General features: G+C 43.5%; 1 long non-coding RNA gene across 1 annotated transcript; it reads right to left on the bottom strand.

The window, feature by feature from the left end:
* Positions 1 to 266: 266 nt before the first annotated feature.
* Positions 267 to 8,930, bottom strand: LOC115527050. The gene is made up of 4 exons (XR_003972832.1): positions 8,642 to 8,930; positions 8,240 to 8,263; positions 5,072 to 5,139; positions 267 to 970 (listed from the first exon to the last, which is right to left on the bottom strand). It is a non-coding gene; the product is annotated as an uncharacterized LOC115527050 (long non-coding RNA).
* Positions 8,931 to 12,309: the final 3,379 nt, after the last annotated feature.

Genomic DNA, 12,309 nt, shown 5'->3' on the forward strand with positions numbered 1-12,309 from the left:
CTCATGAACCACGAGATCATGACCTGAGCCGAAATGCAGTCGGACGCTTCACCGACTGAGCCACGCAGGCGGCCCTCGTGTACCTTGCGATAACCTGCTATGGGTGCAAAAGAAATTTATGACTTGGATATGGGAACTCAGGACACGGGTTTTTCCTTTCAACATTTGATAAGCTAAGTTGTGGGAATTTCTGTGGGTGTTGATTAAAAAAGTGCGGGGCACTTGGCTACGCGACCGTGATCTTGACTGTCCTGGGGCTTCATTCGGTTATTCACTCACCCATTAAAGAGTTGAGCTGGGCCTGAAGGGTTGGGGAGGATTGTGACAGGTGGAGATGTTGGGGCTGGGCACGGGTGGCGTCAATAGTGAGACGAGACCTGAGGATGGGGACATCCCGCTCCTGTTTGGGGCAGGAAGGGTTGTCTCCTGCACCCAGACTTTCAGAAGGAGGAAAGAGAGAGAGAGAGAAAGCCAGAAGACTAGACCAGGATCAAAATGCGTAAAATGATGATTGCTAAGGGCCCAGGAGCAGCGCTCAGTGGGAGCCCCCAGCAGCCCCAGAAAGGCAAAACAGCGGAGGCTCTGAGCGTGGGCGGGAGGCCCTTCCGTCAGCCCCTGCCTCGTGGCGCTCCCACCATGTGAGTCTTGCCGGCCCCTCCTGGTGAGTTTCCACCGCCCACCAGAGGGGTATGTTTGGTCTTCTCCTTCTTTCTTCCCCTTCGTGACGAGTCTTGACAATGTCTTTTCGTTCACTGGTTTGGGTTAACACTTCTGGGGAGGTGATTCTCAGACAGCAATGTTGTGGGGTCATGGGAGCGGTGGCCAGATGCCCGCCACAAGGGATGACTCAGAAGCACGGGGGGTGACCGGCAGTGGAGGGAGGACAGAAGGACGTGGGTCTTCAAACCATCCTGGGGTCAGCAGTCTAGGAGGAAGCCAAGTCTGGAGGAGGGTGTGAAGTCACGGGGCGCTACGAGGAGGTGATTCAGGTCCCGAGTTAGGGAGAAGGCACCAAGAGTTGAAATGTAGTAAGTGACCAGGTTAAAAGTCTTCGCCAAATAGCCTGCAGCTACTCAAAATCAACTCCCTTAATACCTCGCACATCCGAAGGTCTCTGCCTCTGAGGGATAAGAGATGCTCAGTTCCTTCTAAGATAGCATTTTCTTAAAGCAGAAACAATACAAACCTGAAACCCATTTCGTCATGGGCTTAAGAAGTCCTTCGTCCGGAAGTTCCGTCTGTGTGAAATCAAATGTGCGAGTGACTGAATTGTTAAGCGAGCTTTTCCTCCCATCGGTGTCTAACCCGTGTCTCAGTGCCTCCATGGAGCCTCTGAGCTCCGGGGCCCCTCGTTTCTGACTCGTTCATTCCAGGCGGTGGCCTGAGTAGCAACTTTCTTTCTCTTTTTAAAAATATGGAGACCAGTCTGTTTTCGTTTTGAATATTCTAAATTCATTCCTTGTCCTTTTGGCACAACAGGGCACTTGTATAATAATTTCTTTGTTTCTCTTTAAGGAGCAAGTATATGTAATGGGTATTTTTTTTTTTTTTTCCAGGCCACGCTGACCAGGAGTCTAAACAAATCCACTGACTCAATGTTTTTCTAGCTCCCTTCCTTCAGGGTTTGACTGTTCCTTTTTAAGGGCAACAGTCACCATTATTATTATTATTTTAAGAATATAAAGATAAGCCTTAAACTATAAATATCTTTGGGAGGGGGTTCATCAAAAATTGAACATCCCTTTTAAGGCACGAATAAACAACATCTAACAGATCCCTTTCTAAAGGGAAGATCTGAAAGGGGGGGATACCAGCTGGGAAAAGGAGAGCAGGAGTAGAAAGGGAGGCTTATAGCACCTGAGTGGCTCCCAGAAAAACTGGGGAACCACAAACCAATCTAGAACCACTTCCCGGTTTTGCTCAGGGCTGTCCGAGTTAAAGATTCACATTAAAATCAGGTGCGTTGCTCTCCGTTTTCCTTTCTTTAAGTTTGAAATCCAAGTTGGATATCTTCACTAAGTGGGATGTCTTTTGTTTTCACTGTTGCACACGGACAAAGCTCTATAAATGGTCTGCCAGTGAATTGGAATAAATTGAGTTTAAACTGATTTTTAGGGATATTATAAAATGTGTTGACTGCTTTGAAAAGAACAAAAGCAACTCTGAACAATGGCTGTTAGAAGCAGCCGAGATGGTGGAAAATTGCTTTATACTATTAAAAAAAAACCACAACACTCATTGACAAAGAAATGTTTCCTTTCAAAAATGGAAACTCTATCATAGATGTAGTGCTATGCACAGCCAGTTGTTCCTAAAATATACTGAACTGTTAGCAAATTCATTAATTAGGGTCCTGTATGTAGCAACATCTGTTTAAAGTGACACTTCTGTTCTTTACTGCGTATTTCATAAGATGCACACTTCTGTCCTTTCATTGCACAAGCATGGAATCAATTACAGTCTTGAAATTCCCCACCAGAGGTCTAATTTAGGTGACTGCTGAGACAAACGTGCTTCAGAACTCAGCCACAAAGGAATCCTGAGTTTGTAACAGAGACTCCTTACAGCGGGATACTATCTCGGGTGATAGGTACTGGAATGACCCATATCTCCAGGCAACTGGGGTCTTCTCACAGACCCTAGGCGGAGACTGAGTGCTAACAGAACTGACGCAGTGCGGCTCACCTGACGTTTAACAGAATGTTTTGATTGGCCTGTTTCCAGAGGACCAATGATCCAAACACCTGCTATGCTAATTCTTGTGGGGCACCTTGGACAGTAAGTAAAATCACCCATGTAAATAAAGCCTGTTTGTCGACCCTGGCCATAAGTATTTTAAAGCTAATGCCTAAATTCCTCCCTCAAGGGTTCTGACTTAATTGGTCTGGGCTGCAGCCTGGACCTGGGATTTTTTACAGGCTCCCGTGTAGTTGAAAGAGGCAGCCAAGGTTGTGAATTTCAAAGGCTGATAGCTTCACAGATCTGGCCGTGACTCCATAACAGCTGGCAGTTTCCTCTTATGCCTAATGATTCCATTTCAGGTAGCCAGAGAGTGGTGATGTTTTCCTAGGAAATAGATACCCAGATTTGAATCCTCCTTGGCCTCGCTGAAATGTGTATTTGTGAGAGCGGGCTCCCCGGCCTGAGTACTTTTTATATCTCCTCAGGTGGTTCTGAGATACAGCCAGGCTTGCAGATTCCTGCTTTGGAAGGTCTCTAGAGCCAGCCAGGTGACACTCTTTCAACGAGGATAGCTGAAGAAGCTACGTGTGATTATGCATCAAAGCATTTCATTTAAAGATGGAATTTTTAGTAACAATTCGATTATCGTTGCTATGACACATCTAATCGGTTCTGGTTAGACTAGGCTTCTCGGTCTAACTTACAGTACCTGGGAGGTATAACCTAGTACCTCGGCAAATTGTACCGAGGTAAAAGAAAAGTGGCATTATGAATGTATTTGGATTTATGTTTTTAATTTTTTTTGTTTTTTTATAGTCAATATAATTTATTATTGAATCGATTTCCGTATGACACTCAGTGCTCATCCCAACAGGTGCCCTCCTCCATGCCCATCACCCACTTTCGAATGTATTTGGATTTAACAATTTTCTTACCTAAACATTGAAAGTCTGTCACCAGTACCAGAATTTCTTTTCGGTGGTTGTAGGGTGTACTCACTTCGGGTTACTCTAGGGTGCTCTTCTGAGCGCAAGTGTTAACTTCCCTGGTTAGAATCCACCCTTTGTTATTACTGAGGACTTCCTCCTTGGTGTCTCCCCTACTGGAGAAGTTACTATTTTTTCTCAAGTGAGGCTATACCTCACCTGCTCTTCTGTGCCTTTGGTCCTGACCATTCTTTCGGTGTTGGGGTAGAGGGCCCTTCATGGTCTTTTCATTGTCGCCCCGTCTGCAGTTAGACACCTCTTTCAGTTAACTCCCTTTTGATTTGTGGCTCAATTTCATTCATAGCCTGCTCTTGGTTAAGACGGTGATTCATTATTGAAGGATTGCAGACTATCTTTACTTCTAAATTTGTTTCCAGATGCTTCTTATGGAAGCAAACCGTGCTTTGGAAAACATCGATGGCTCAAAGTTGTCATTCATTGCTGAGGCTATGGCTCTTTTTTGGTATGGGTAACAGTCAGGAGCAAAGAACCTTGTGCATAAAAGGCACCATTTGGATGAAGGAATAGCAAATATTTAAGGCCAACAATTTTTTTTCTAAGATCGTAAACCTTCTACATCCATTATTCTACATTATATTACCTAGTTCTTCAGTATTCTTTCTTTCTTCCGTAGACATTTTGTAAGAGCTTGGACAAGATGCAACAGATCTAGATGGGGGGGGGGGGGAGGTTGATAAAATGCAGCCTAACTTGACAACAAGGATCATGTCTTGGATTATGTCTCATGTGTAGACGATTAATGGATGTTTTTGAATGACTAATGATAAACAGCAAAGCAAGAACATGAAATGGTGAAAAATGGCCACCTCCATTTTGGATGATATCAAGGTTCAGAAAGACCTCTTAAAAATTGAACTTCTGTTTGGGGAAAGATAGAGTAGACTTACTTTTTCCCATTCCTGCCACTAAGTACAACTAAAACCCCTGGATATTACATATAAAATAAACATGAGCCTCTGAAAGGTTGAAAGTAGAAAGTAGACCGAAGGCACAACAAGGTAGTTGGTCACCTGGCTTATCTTTTATCCCATACATTCCATCCCTGGAGGTGAAGAAGCTGGCATCCCAGAAATGCCAATGAGCCCAGACATATAGAGCCCCAATGAAATAAAGCCCCTGCTCTCTTTAGCCAAAAAAAAACTAGAAAAGGGGCAAATAGAATTCAGCAACATATATGATAATTCTATAGCATGGCCAGTGGGGGTTATCCCAGTGATACAAGGCTGATTCAGTATTTGAAAATTAGGCTACATAATTTATCATATTAATAGACTTATGAAAAAAACACAAATAATCATATCAATCAATGGATGCAGAAAGATTTTGACAAACTTAACAGCCATGTCATGATTTAAAAAAAAAAAATCAGACAATATACTTACTGGTGAGATCAGGAATTGAGTCAGGGTGTCCACTGTCACCATTCTTATTCAGCATATTACTGGAAGTTCTAGCCAGTGCAGTAAGACAAGAAAAAGAAATAAAAAGCATACAGATGAGAAAGGAAGAAATAAAATGATCCCTATTTGTAGATTACATGATTGTCTACATAGAAAATCCCAAGGAATCTGGGAAAAAACTCCTATAGCTAATAAGTGAGCTCAAAAGAAAAAGAAAAAACCCAGCATACCAGATGGACACACAAATGTCAACTGTATTTCTATATATTAGCAATGAACATACGGCCACTGAAATTAAAAATGTATTACTCTTTGTAATCATTCAAAAAAAGGAGAATACTCGGATGTAAAAATCTACATGTAAAACATCTACAGGACTTGTAAGCTGACAATTAAGTAACGTTGATGAACGATATCAAAGAAGATCTCAATAAATGGAAAGAGGTCATAGATTGGAAGACCCAATATAGTAAAGATATCAATTCTCCCAAATTAACATACGGTTTTAATGTGATTCCTATAAAATCCCTGTAAGATTTTTTTTTATGGATATGGACAACATTATTCTAAAATTCATATGGAAAAGCAAAGGAAATACAATAGCTGAAACAATTTGAAAAGGAAGAGTGAAGTGAAAGGAACCAGTCTAACTAGTTTCAAGACTTATTTTTTTTTTTAATTTTTTTTTCAACGTTTATTTTTTTTTTTTTATTTTTGGGACAGAGAGAGACAGAGCATGAACGGGGGAGGGGCAGAGAGAGAGGGAGACACAGAATCGGAAACAGGCTCCAGGCTCTGAGCCATCAGCCCAGAGCCCGATGCGGGGCTCGAACTCCCGGACCGCGAGATCGTGACCTGGCTGAAGTCGGACGCTTAACCGACTGCGCCACCCAGGCGCCCCTCAAGACTTATTATGTAGCTACTATAGTCAAGACTCTATGATACTGTCCAAGGAAGTAGAAATGTAGATTGAGAGAACAGAACAGAAAACCCACAGTTCGGCTCACACATATATGCACAACTGATGTTTTGACACAGGTGCAAAAGAAATTCAATGGAGAAAAGAGTGCCTTCTCAACAAATGGTATTGAGCAGTCCATAGGCAAAAGAGTGAAACCTGACATGAGACTCATACTTTATACAAAAATTGACTCAAAATGATTCGTAGATTTAAATGTAAAACACAAAACTATCAAACTTTTCGTAAAACACAGAGGAGACAATCTTAGTGACCTAAGACTAGGCAAACAGTTCTTCGGCTTGACCCCAAAAGTATGATTTATAGCAGGAAAAACTGATACATTGGACTTCATCACCATTAAAACCTTTTTGCCCTACAAAAGACTCCGTTAAGAGGATGAAAAATCAAGTTCACAAGTGAGAAAACTTGTTTTCTAACAAGCAGACAAAAACATATTCAGCCTCATTAGCCATTAGGGAAATACAAATGAAAACCACAACAAGGTATTGCCACACACCTATCAAAGTGGCTTAAATAAAAAATAGTGACGTTACATGCTGCTGAGAATGAGGACGAGCTGGGCTACCCACACGTTACTGGTGGGAATGTAAAAAGGTGTAGCCACTCTGGAAAAGGTTTGATAGGCTCTTTATGTCTGATAGTTCCTACAGGTTACTACCATACAACCTAGCAATGACACCACTGGGCATTAATCCCACAGAAACATGTACACAAATGTTTATAACAGCTCTATTCATCATCTCCAAACGCTGGAAACAACCCAGATGTCCTTCAGTGTATGAACAGTTAAACACACTGTGGAGCGCCCATACCAGGCGATATCACCACTCAGCACAAAAGGGAGCAAATTGTTGATATGTGCAACAATGTGTATGAATTGCTAGGCAACTATGCTTACAGGGAAAAAATGCAATCCCAAAGGGTTAAATACTATATTATTCCATTTAAATAACATTGTTGAAGTGGTAAGATGCTAGAAGCAGAGAATAGTGAGAACAGCGGTCAGCAGGAGTCAAGGAGTTGGGGAATATGAGGGAGTGGACATTGGGATAAAACGGCAGCTGGAGGGATTTTGACGATGTGAAAAACATTCTGTATCCTGACTGTATCAATGTCAATATCCTGCTTGCCATGCTGCACTCTAGTTTTGCAAGATGTTGTCATTGAAGAAAACTGGACCAAGCGTACATGAGATCACCCTGTATGGTTTCTTACGCATTCATGTGAATCTACAGTTCTTTAAAGATTAAAAAGTTTAATAATCATAATTAAAAAATCCAAATCTTGGGGCGCCTGGGTGGCTCAGTCGGTTAAGCGTCCAACTTCGGCTCAGGTCACGATCTCACGGTTTGTGGGTTTGAGCCCCGTGTTGGGCTTTGTGCTGACAGCTCAGAGCCTGGAGCCTGCTTCGGATTCTGTGTCTCCCTCTCTCTCTGCCCCTCCCCTGCTCGTGCTCTGTCTCTCTCTTCCTCTCAAAATGGAATAAACGTTAAAAAATTTTTTAAAAAAGCTTCACCATTATGGTACGGTAAACTCAAAATGCTTCATGGTGCTTGATGAAGACTTGTCTGGTCTGGCCCAGTGATTCCCGACCCTGGCAGCTTGTGAGAATTACGTATGGAGCTTATAAAGAATACTGATGCCTGAGCATTACTCCAGCTAATTAGATCAGGATCTCTGTGGGGTAACTAGATAATAATTAGTATTTTCTTTGATCACCGGTCACTATAGACCATAGGCTCCACGAAGCCTGTTTTTGCTCTCCATTGTAGGGCTAGCTCCTAACTCAGTGTCTGTCCCCTGGGACATGCTCAGTTCATATATGCAAAATCAGAGGTGCTCGGTACACATGTGGGGTGAGAGGTGCCGGGTACATGTGTGCGGGGTGAGAGGTGCTCAGTACTTATATACGAGGTGGGAGGTGCTCAGAATGTATATGGGAGGTGAGAGGTGCTCAGTACTTATATGAGAGGTGGGAGGTGCTCAGTATGTATATGGATGGTGAGAGGTGCTCAGTAGGTACATGCAGGGTGGGAGGTGCTCAGTACTTATATGCGAGGTGGGAGGTGCTCAGTACATACATGCAGCGTGGGAGGTGCTCAGTACTTACATGCGAGGTGGGAGGTGCTCAGTACATATACACGAGGTGGGAGGTGCTCAGTACTTACATGCGAGGTGGGAGGTGCTCAGTACTTATATGCAAGGTGGGAGGTGCTCAGTATGTATATGGGAGGTGAGAGGTGCTCAGTATGTACATGCAGGGTGGGAGGTGCTCAGTACTTAAATGCGAGGTGGGAGGTGCTCAGGACATATACGCAAGGTGGGAGGTGCTTAGTACATACATGCGGGGTGGGAGGTGCTCAGTATGTATATGGGAGGTGAGAGGTGCTCAGTACTTACATGCGAGGTGGGAGGTGCTCAGTATGTATATGGGAGGTGAGAGATGCTCAGTATGCACATGCAGGATGGGAGGTGCTCAGTACTTATAGGCGAGGTGGGAGGTGCTCAGTACATACATGCGAGGTGGGAGGTGCTCAGTACATACATGCAGTGTGGGAGGTGCTCAATACTTACATGCGAGGTAGGAGGTGCTCCGTACCCACATGTGAAGTGAATCAGTAGAGGGCAAGTAGAAGGGTCCTCCTCCTCTCTTTTGCTGCCTCCCTGAACCCATGAAAGAAGAGAAAGAGGGGATAAGGTGCCTTCTCTGGTGCCCTTTTCATCCCTCCAGCTCGTCGTTACAAAATTGCGTTAGGGTCACAGCACTGCTCCAAGAGAGATCCACCCCATATCTGGAAATGATGACAGTGCCTCCTTCTTCACACTCAATCAACAAATTCAATGAAAGTGAGACAGAAGCTGACAAGGAGGCTGAAATGACACATCATCTTACTCATGCAGGAATAACAGAAAACATTTTAAATGCAGCTAAAAAAAAAAAAATTCAAGTCACTGACAAAGAAATGAAAACAATTTGCTGAGTTTTGTCCTTTTCATTTCCCCCTCCCACGAAGCCTCCTCAAGTCCAGACGCGATCATTGATTATGTATGTCCTGCCTCCTTTACCTGCGTGGTCTCCTTAAATGATTCTCCAAACCCAGCCCCTCTCCTGCTCTCTCTCTCTCTCTCTCTCTCTCAAAAATAAACATTAAAAAAAAAAAAAAAAAAGAATTATCTGGCCCAAAACATCCACAGAGCTGAGGTTAAGAAACCCTGGTCCAGATCTGCCTGTGCAGGATTTAGTAATTCTTATGTCAGATCTCTCCGGCCATGTCCTGGAGTGTCATAGTATTTTAGTGTTCCTGGGTGTCAGTTTGACAGAGAGAATGTCTCCTACTTGCTGTGCTGTAAAGGTAGGAGGAGAAGAATTTTGATATGCTCCTTTGAAATCTCATAACACATGAGAGGTGCTGTTGAGAAAAAGCCTGTCCTCGATTTGACACCTCTGAAGACTTCAGGCAGGATCTATGAAATTCAGGTGATCGACCTCCCAAATCTCCCCTTCTTCAGTGCGGGAGACATATTTTTGTCTTGAGCCTCAAATTGTTCTGGCCATCCGGGACATGTCTGTAAAGGGGAGTCGGAGGAGGTGAACAAGCACGTTATTTGTTACTTCGTGTACGACAGCTGTTACTGGAATCCTTGCATTCAGAAGGAAGCCGGTTGCTAAATCCAACAATTGTACCATCTAGACAACATCTCGTGTTTTTCATGATGTGTACCTCTCATTAACTATAAAGCATTTAACAGACATGCGTTCTTATTAAAGACCTAATTAATGCCCACGGTACTCCTGGGGAGCAAAGAGGAGGTGGGTCATATTATTCCCGCTTTAAGAGGTGATAATTAAGCCTGGAGTCGCACACTGACTATTTGAAGAGTACATTGTATCTCTCGACAACGAGCTGCGTCTGTCAGCCGCTGCCGGCACTGATTCATCAGACCCTGATTAGTGTCCAGTCATAAATGTCGAATTTCAAAATCCTTTTTAAATGCACACAGCAGATTGTGAAGGGTGGTTGCTAATCAGAGAAGGACAGCACAGCAAAGACATTTCCACTCCTAGGAGTTTACCCTTTTTAAACAAACATGCAGCAACAGAAAAGTAAAAGGGGGGAAGAGTATAGATTACAGTTCAATAGACACTTATTATGGCTACGTGCATGGCACCAAGTCCAAGGCTAGATACCGCAGAAGATGAAATATAAATATATATTCTTGATGTGTCATTTACTATGTAAGTTGGAGACTCCAGACAGTCTGTAAAAACAGAGAACTGTAAAAGTCATAATGTAACATGTACATGTGCCAAAGCGTGCCTATAGGAAGCTTCGGTGTCCTGGAAAACAAGAGAGGCTTTTATGAAAAAGGTAGAATTGGGGAGGAGCCTGGAAACAGTAACAGGATGGGTTCAAGTGGACAGAAGGAATCTGGGGAAATAGGATTCGACTAGACAAAAGGGTTAGTGAATATAGGTGGGGTCATTCTTTGTACTTTCTGGAAGAGAAAGAAACTTAGCAGCTCTCAAGTGGTCATTTCCTGATGGGTGAACAGAAGGCAAAAAAGCCGGAGGGTAAGGGGACAGAATAAACACGTGTTCATCTCTGCCTGAATCTCAGATGCAAATAAAATCCAGTAGTTTGTTGACCAATAGCAGAACCTAAGCCTTCACTGAGTCCAGGATTCCCAGCCGTGGGCAAAGGAATGGGGACGCAGGCTTGAGACTTCCCGGATCTAAGCCCCAAGGCACCAAACCTTGGCATCGGCTTGGTCATCTGAAGCTGGCTTTTCCTGTCAGCCTTGGTTTGGAAACCAGACTGTGGGGTGGCCAGATGAGTTTAAGGACTTTTTTGTTTTCCTTCTCAACGTTTATGTATCATTTTTGAGAAAGCGGGGGAGAAGGGAAGAGAGAGGGAGACAGAGAATCCCAAATAGGCTCCCTGCTCAGCACAGAGCCTTGATGTGAAGTTTGATTGGATGCCACCGACCTCAATGTCATGCCTTGAGTGGAAACCGAGAGTCTGTCACCGCCGACTGACTCACCCAGGCGCCCCCAAGGCCAGATGAGTTTAAAGGGCTGAGGGGGCTCCTGAGGTCTCGTTCTTGGCACTCAAGACTTTATGGCTGCAGATTCTTCCCACCAGACAAACTGCCACGGACACACAGGCTTCTCGCCAAGGTCACACCTTGCTTCTTGAACACGATTTGACTTGGACTGCAGTTTGGTGAGCGATGGCTAGTACTTAATAGTTCAATTGGACCCAACCACCACGTTTTTAACCAACTAGGTTACCTTCTGAAGGTCACTCATCTGGAACTAGACCACCGACTTGAGAATATTTGTTCTGGCACGCGAAGGGCCTTCCCCAGCGTTTGCTCTTAGTATTATTTTAAACATAGTTCAATGACAGATTGTGACTTGGAAGGGATTCATTTCTGTTTCAGTTGTCTTGACAACAATGTACGTTATGACATCTCATACGCTTGAGAATCCTAAGGTTTTACAACCAAGGAATGTGTTGCTTATTACAATTCTGATAAAAAAAAAATTCTTCAGGGCTGGCGGACTGAAGACGATTATTTTTATTAAATCTTCTTTTTTGTGGGCGTCACAAAACAGTAGCCCCGGACGGACCACAACTCGCTTTAATTTCAGGGAGAGCCAACTCAAGGGTCTTGTCATGGCTCCACCCAGAACTTACTTGTATTGTGTGGCCTTTGCGATTTCTTTTTACATTTTTTAAAATTCTAACTCTTTCTCTGAAATATTTCTTGAAAACGCAATAAAGTGGGAATAGTTTTATACCTTGCTTTTCCCCATGTCTTTTACACAGTTCTTACAATTACTCTTGGAAACCAATTTACAAAGAGACATTTTTATTAAGAAAAATTGCAAACATATAGAACATTAGGGAACAAAATTACAGTGAGCAAGCACTCTAGAAAAACCACTTATAATCGAGAACTGTTAACATCTTGCAAAGCTTAGTTTACCTTAACTTTTTTTGGGGGGGGGGCGAAGGGGGTATTTTAAAGACTCCTTGACAGCAGTCTACACCAGATGCTCACTTGAACCGTGTTCTTTTTTTTTTTTTGTTCTCCCCCCGCCCCCCCCCACCCGGAAGTCCAAAGCTTATGGGATACTGCATAAATAGCACTTGTGAGAAACCGGCCAACAGCTCTCAGGCATTCCTGGAGTTTGGAAACAGTGACCTCACAAGCAAGCAAGGCCTCGGCC

The sequence above is a fragment of the Lynx canadensis genome, chromosome D2, assembly GCF_007474595.2.
Source record: "Lynx canadensis isolate LIC74 chromosome D2, mLynCan4.pri.v2, whole genome shotgun sequence".
NCBI classification, from domain to species: Eukaryota; Metazoa; Chordata; class Mammalia; order Carnivora; family Felidae; genus Lynx; species Lynx canadensis.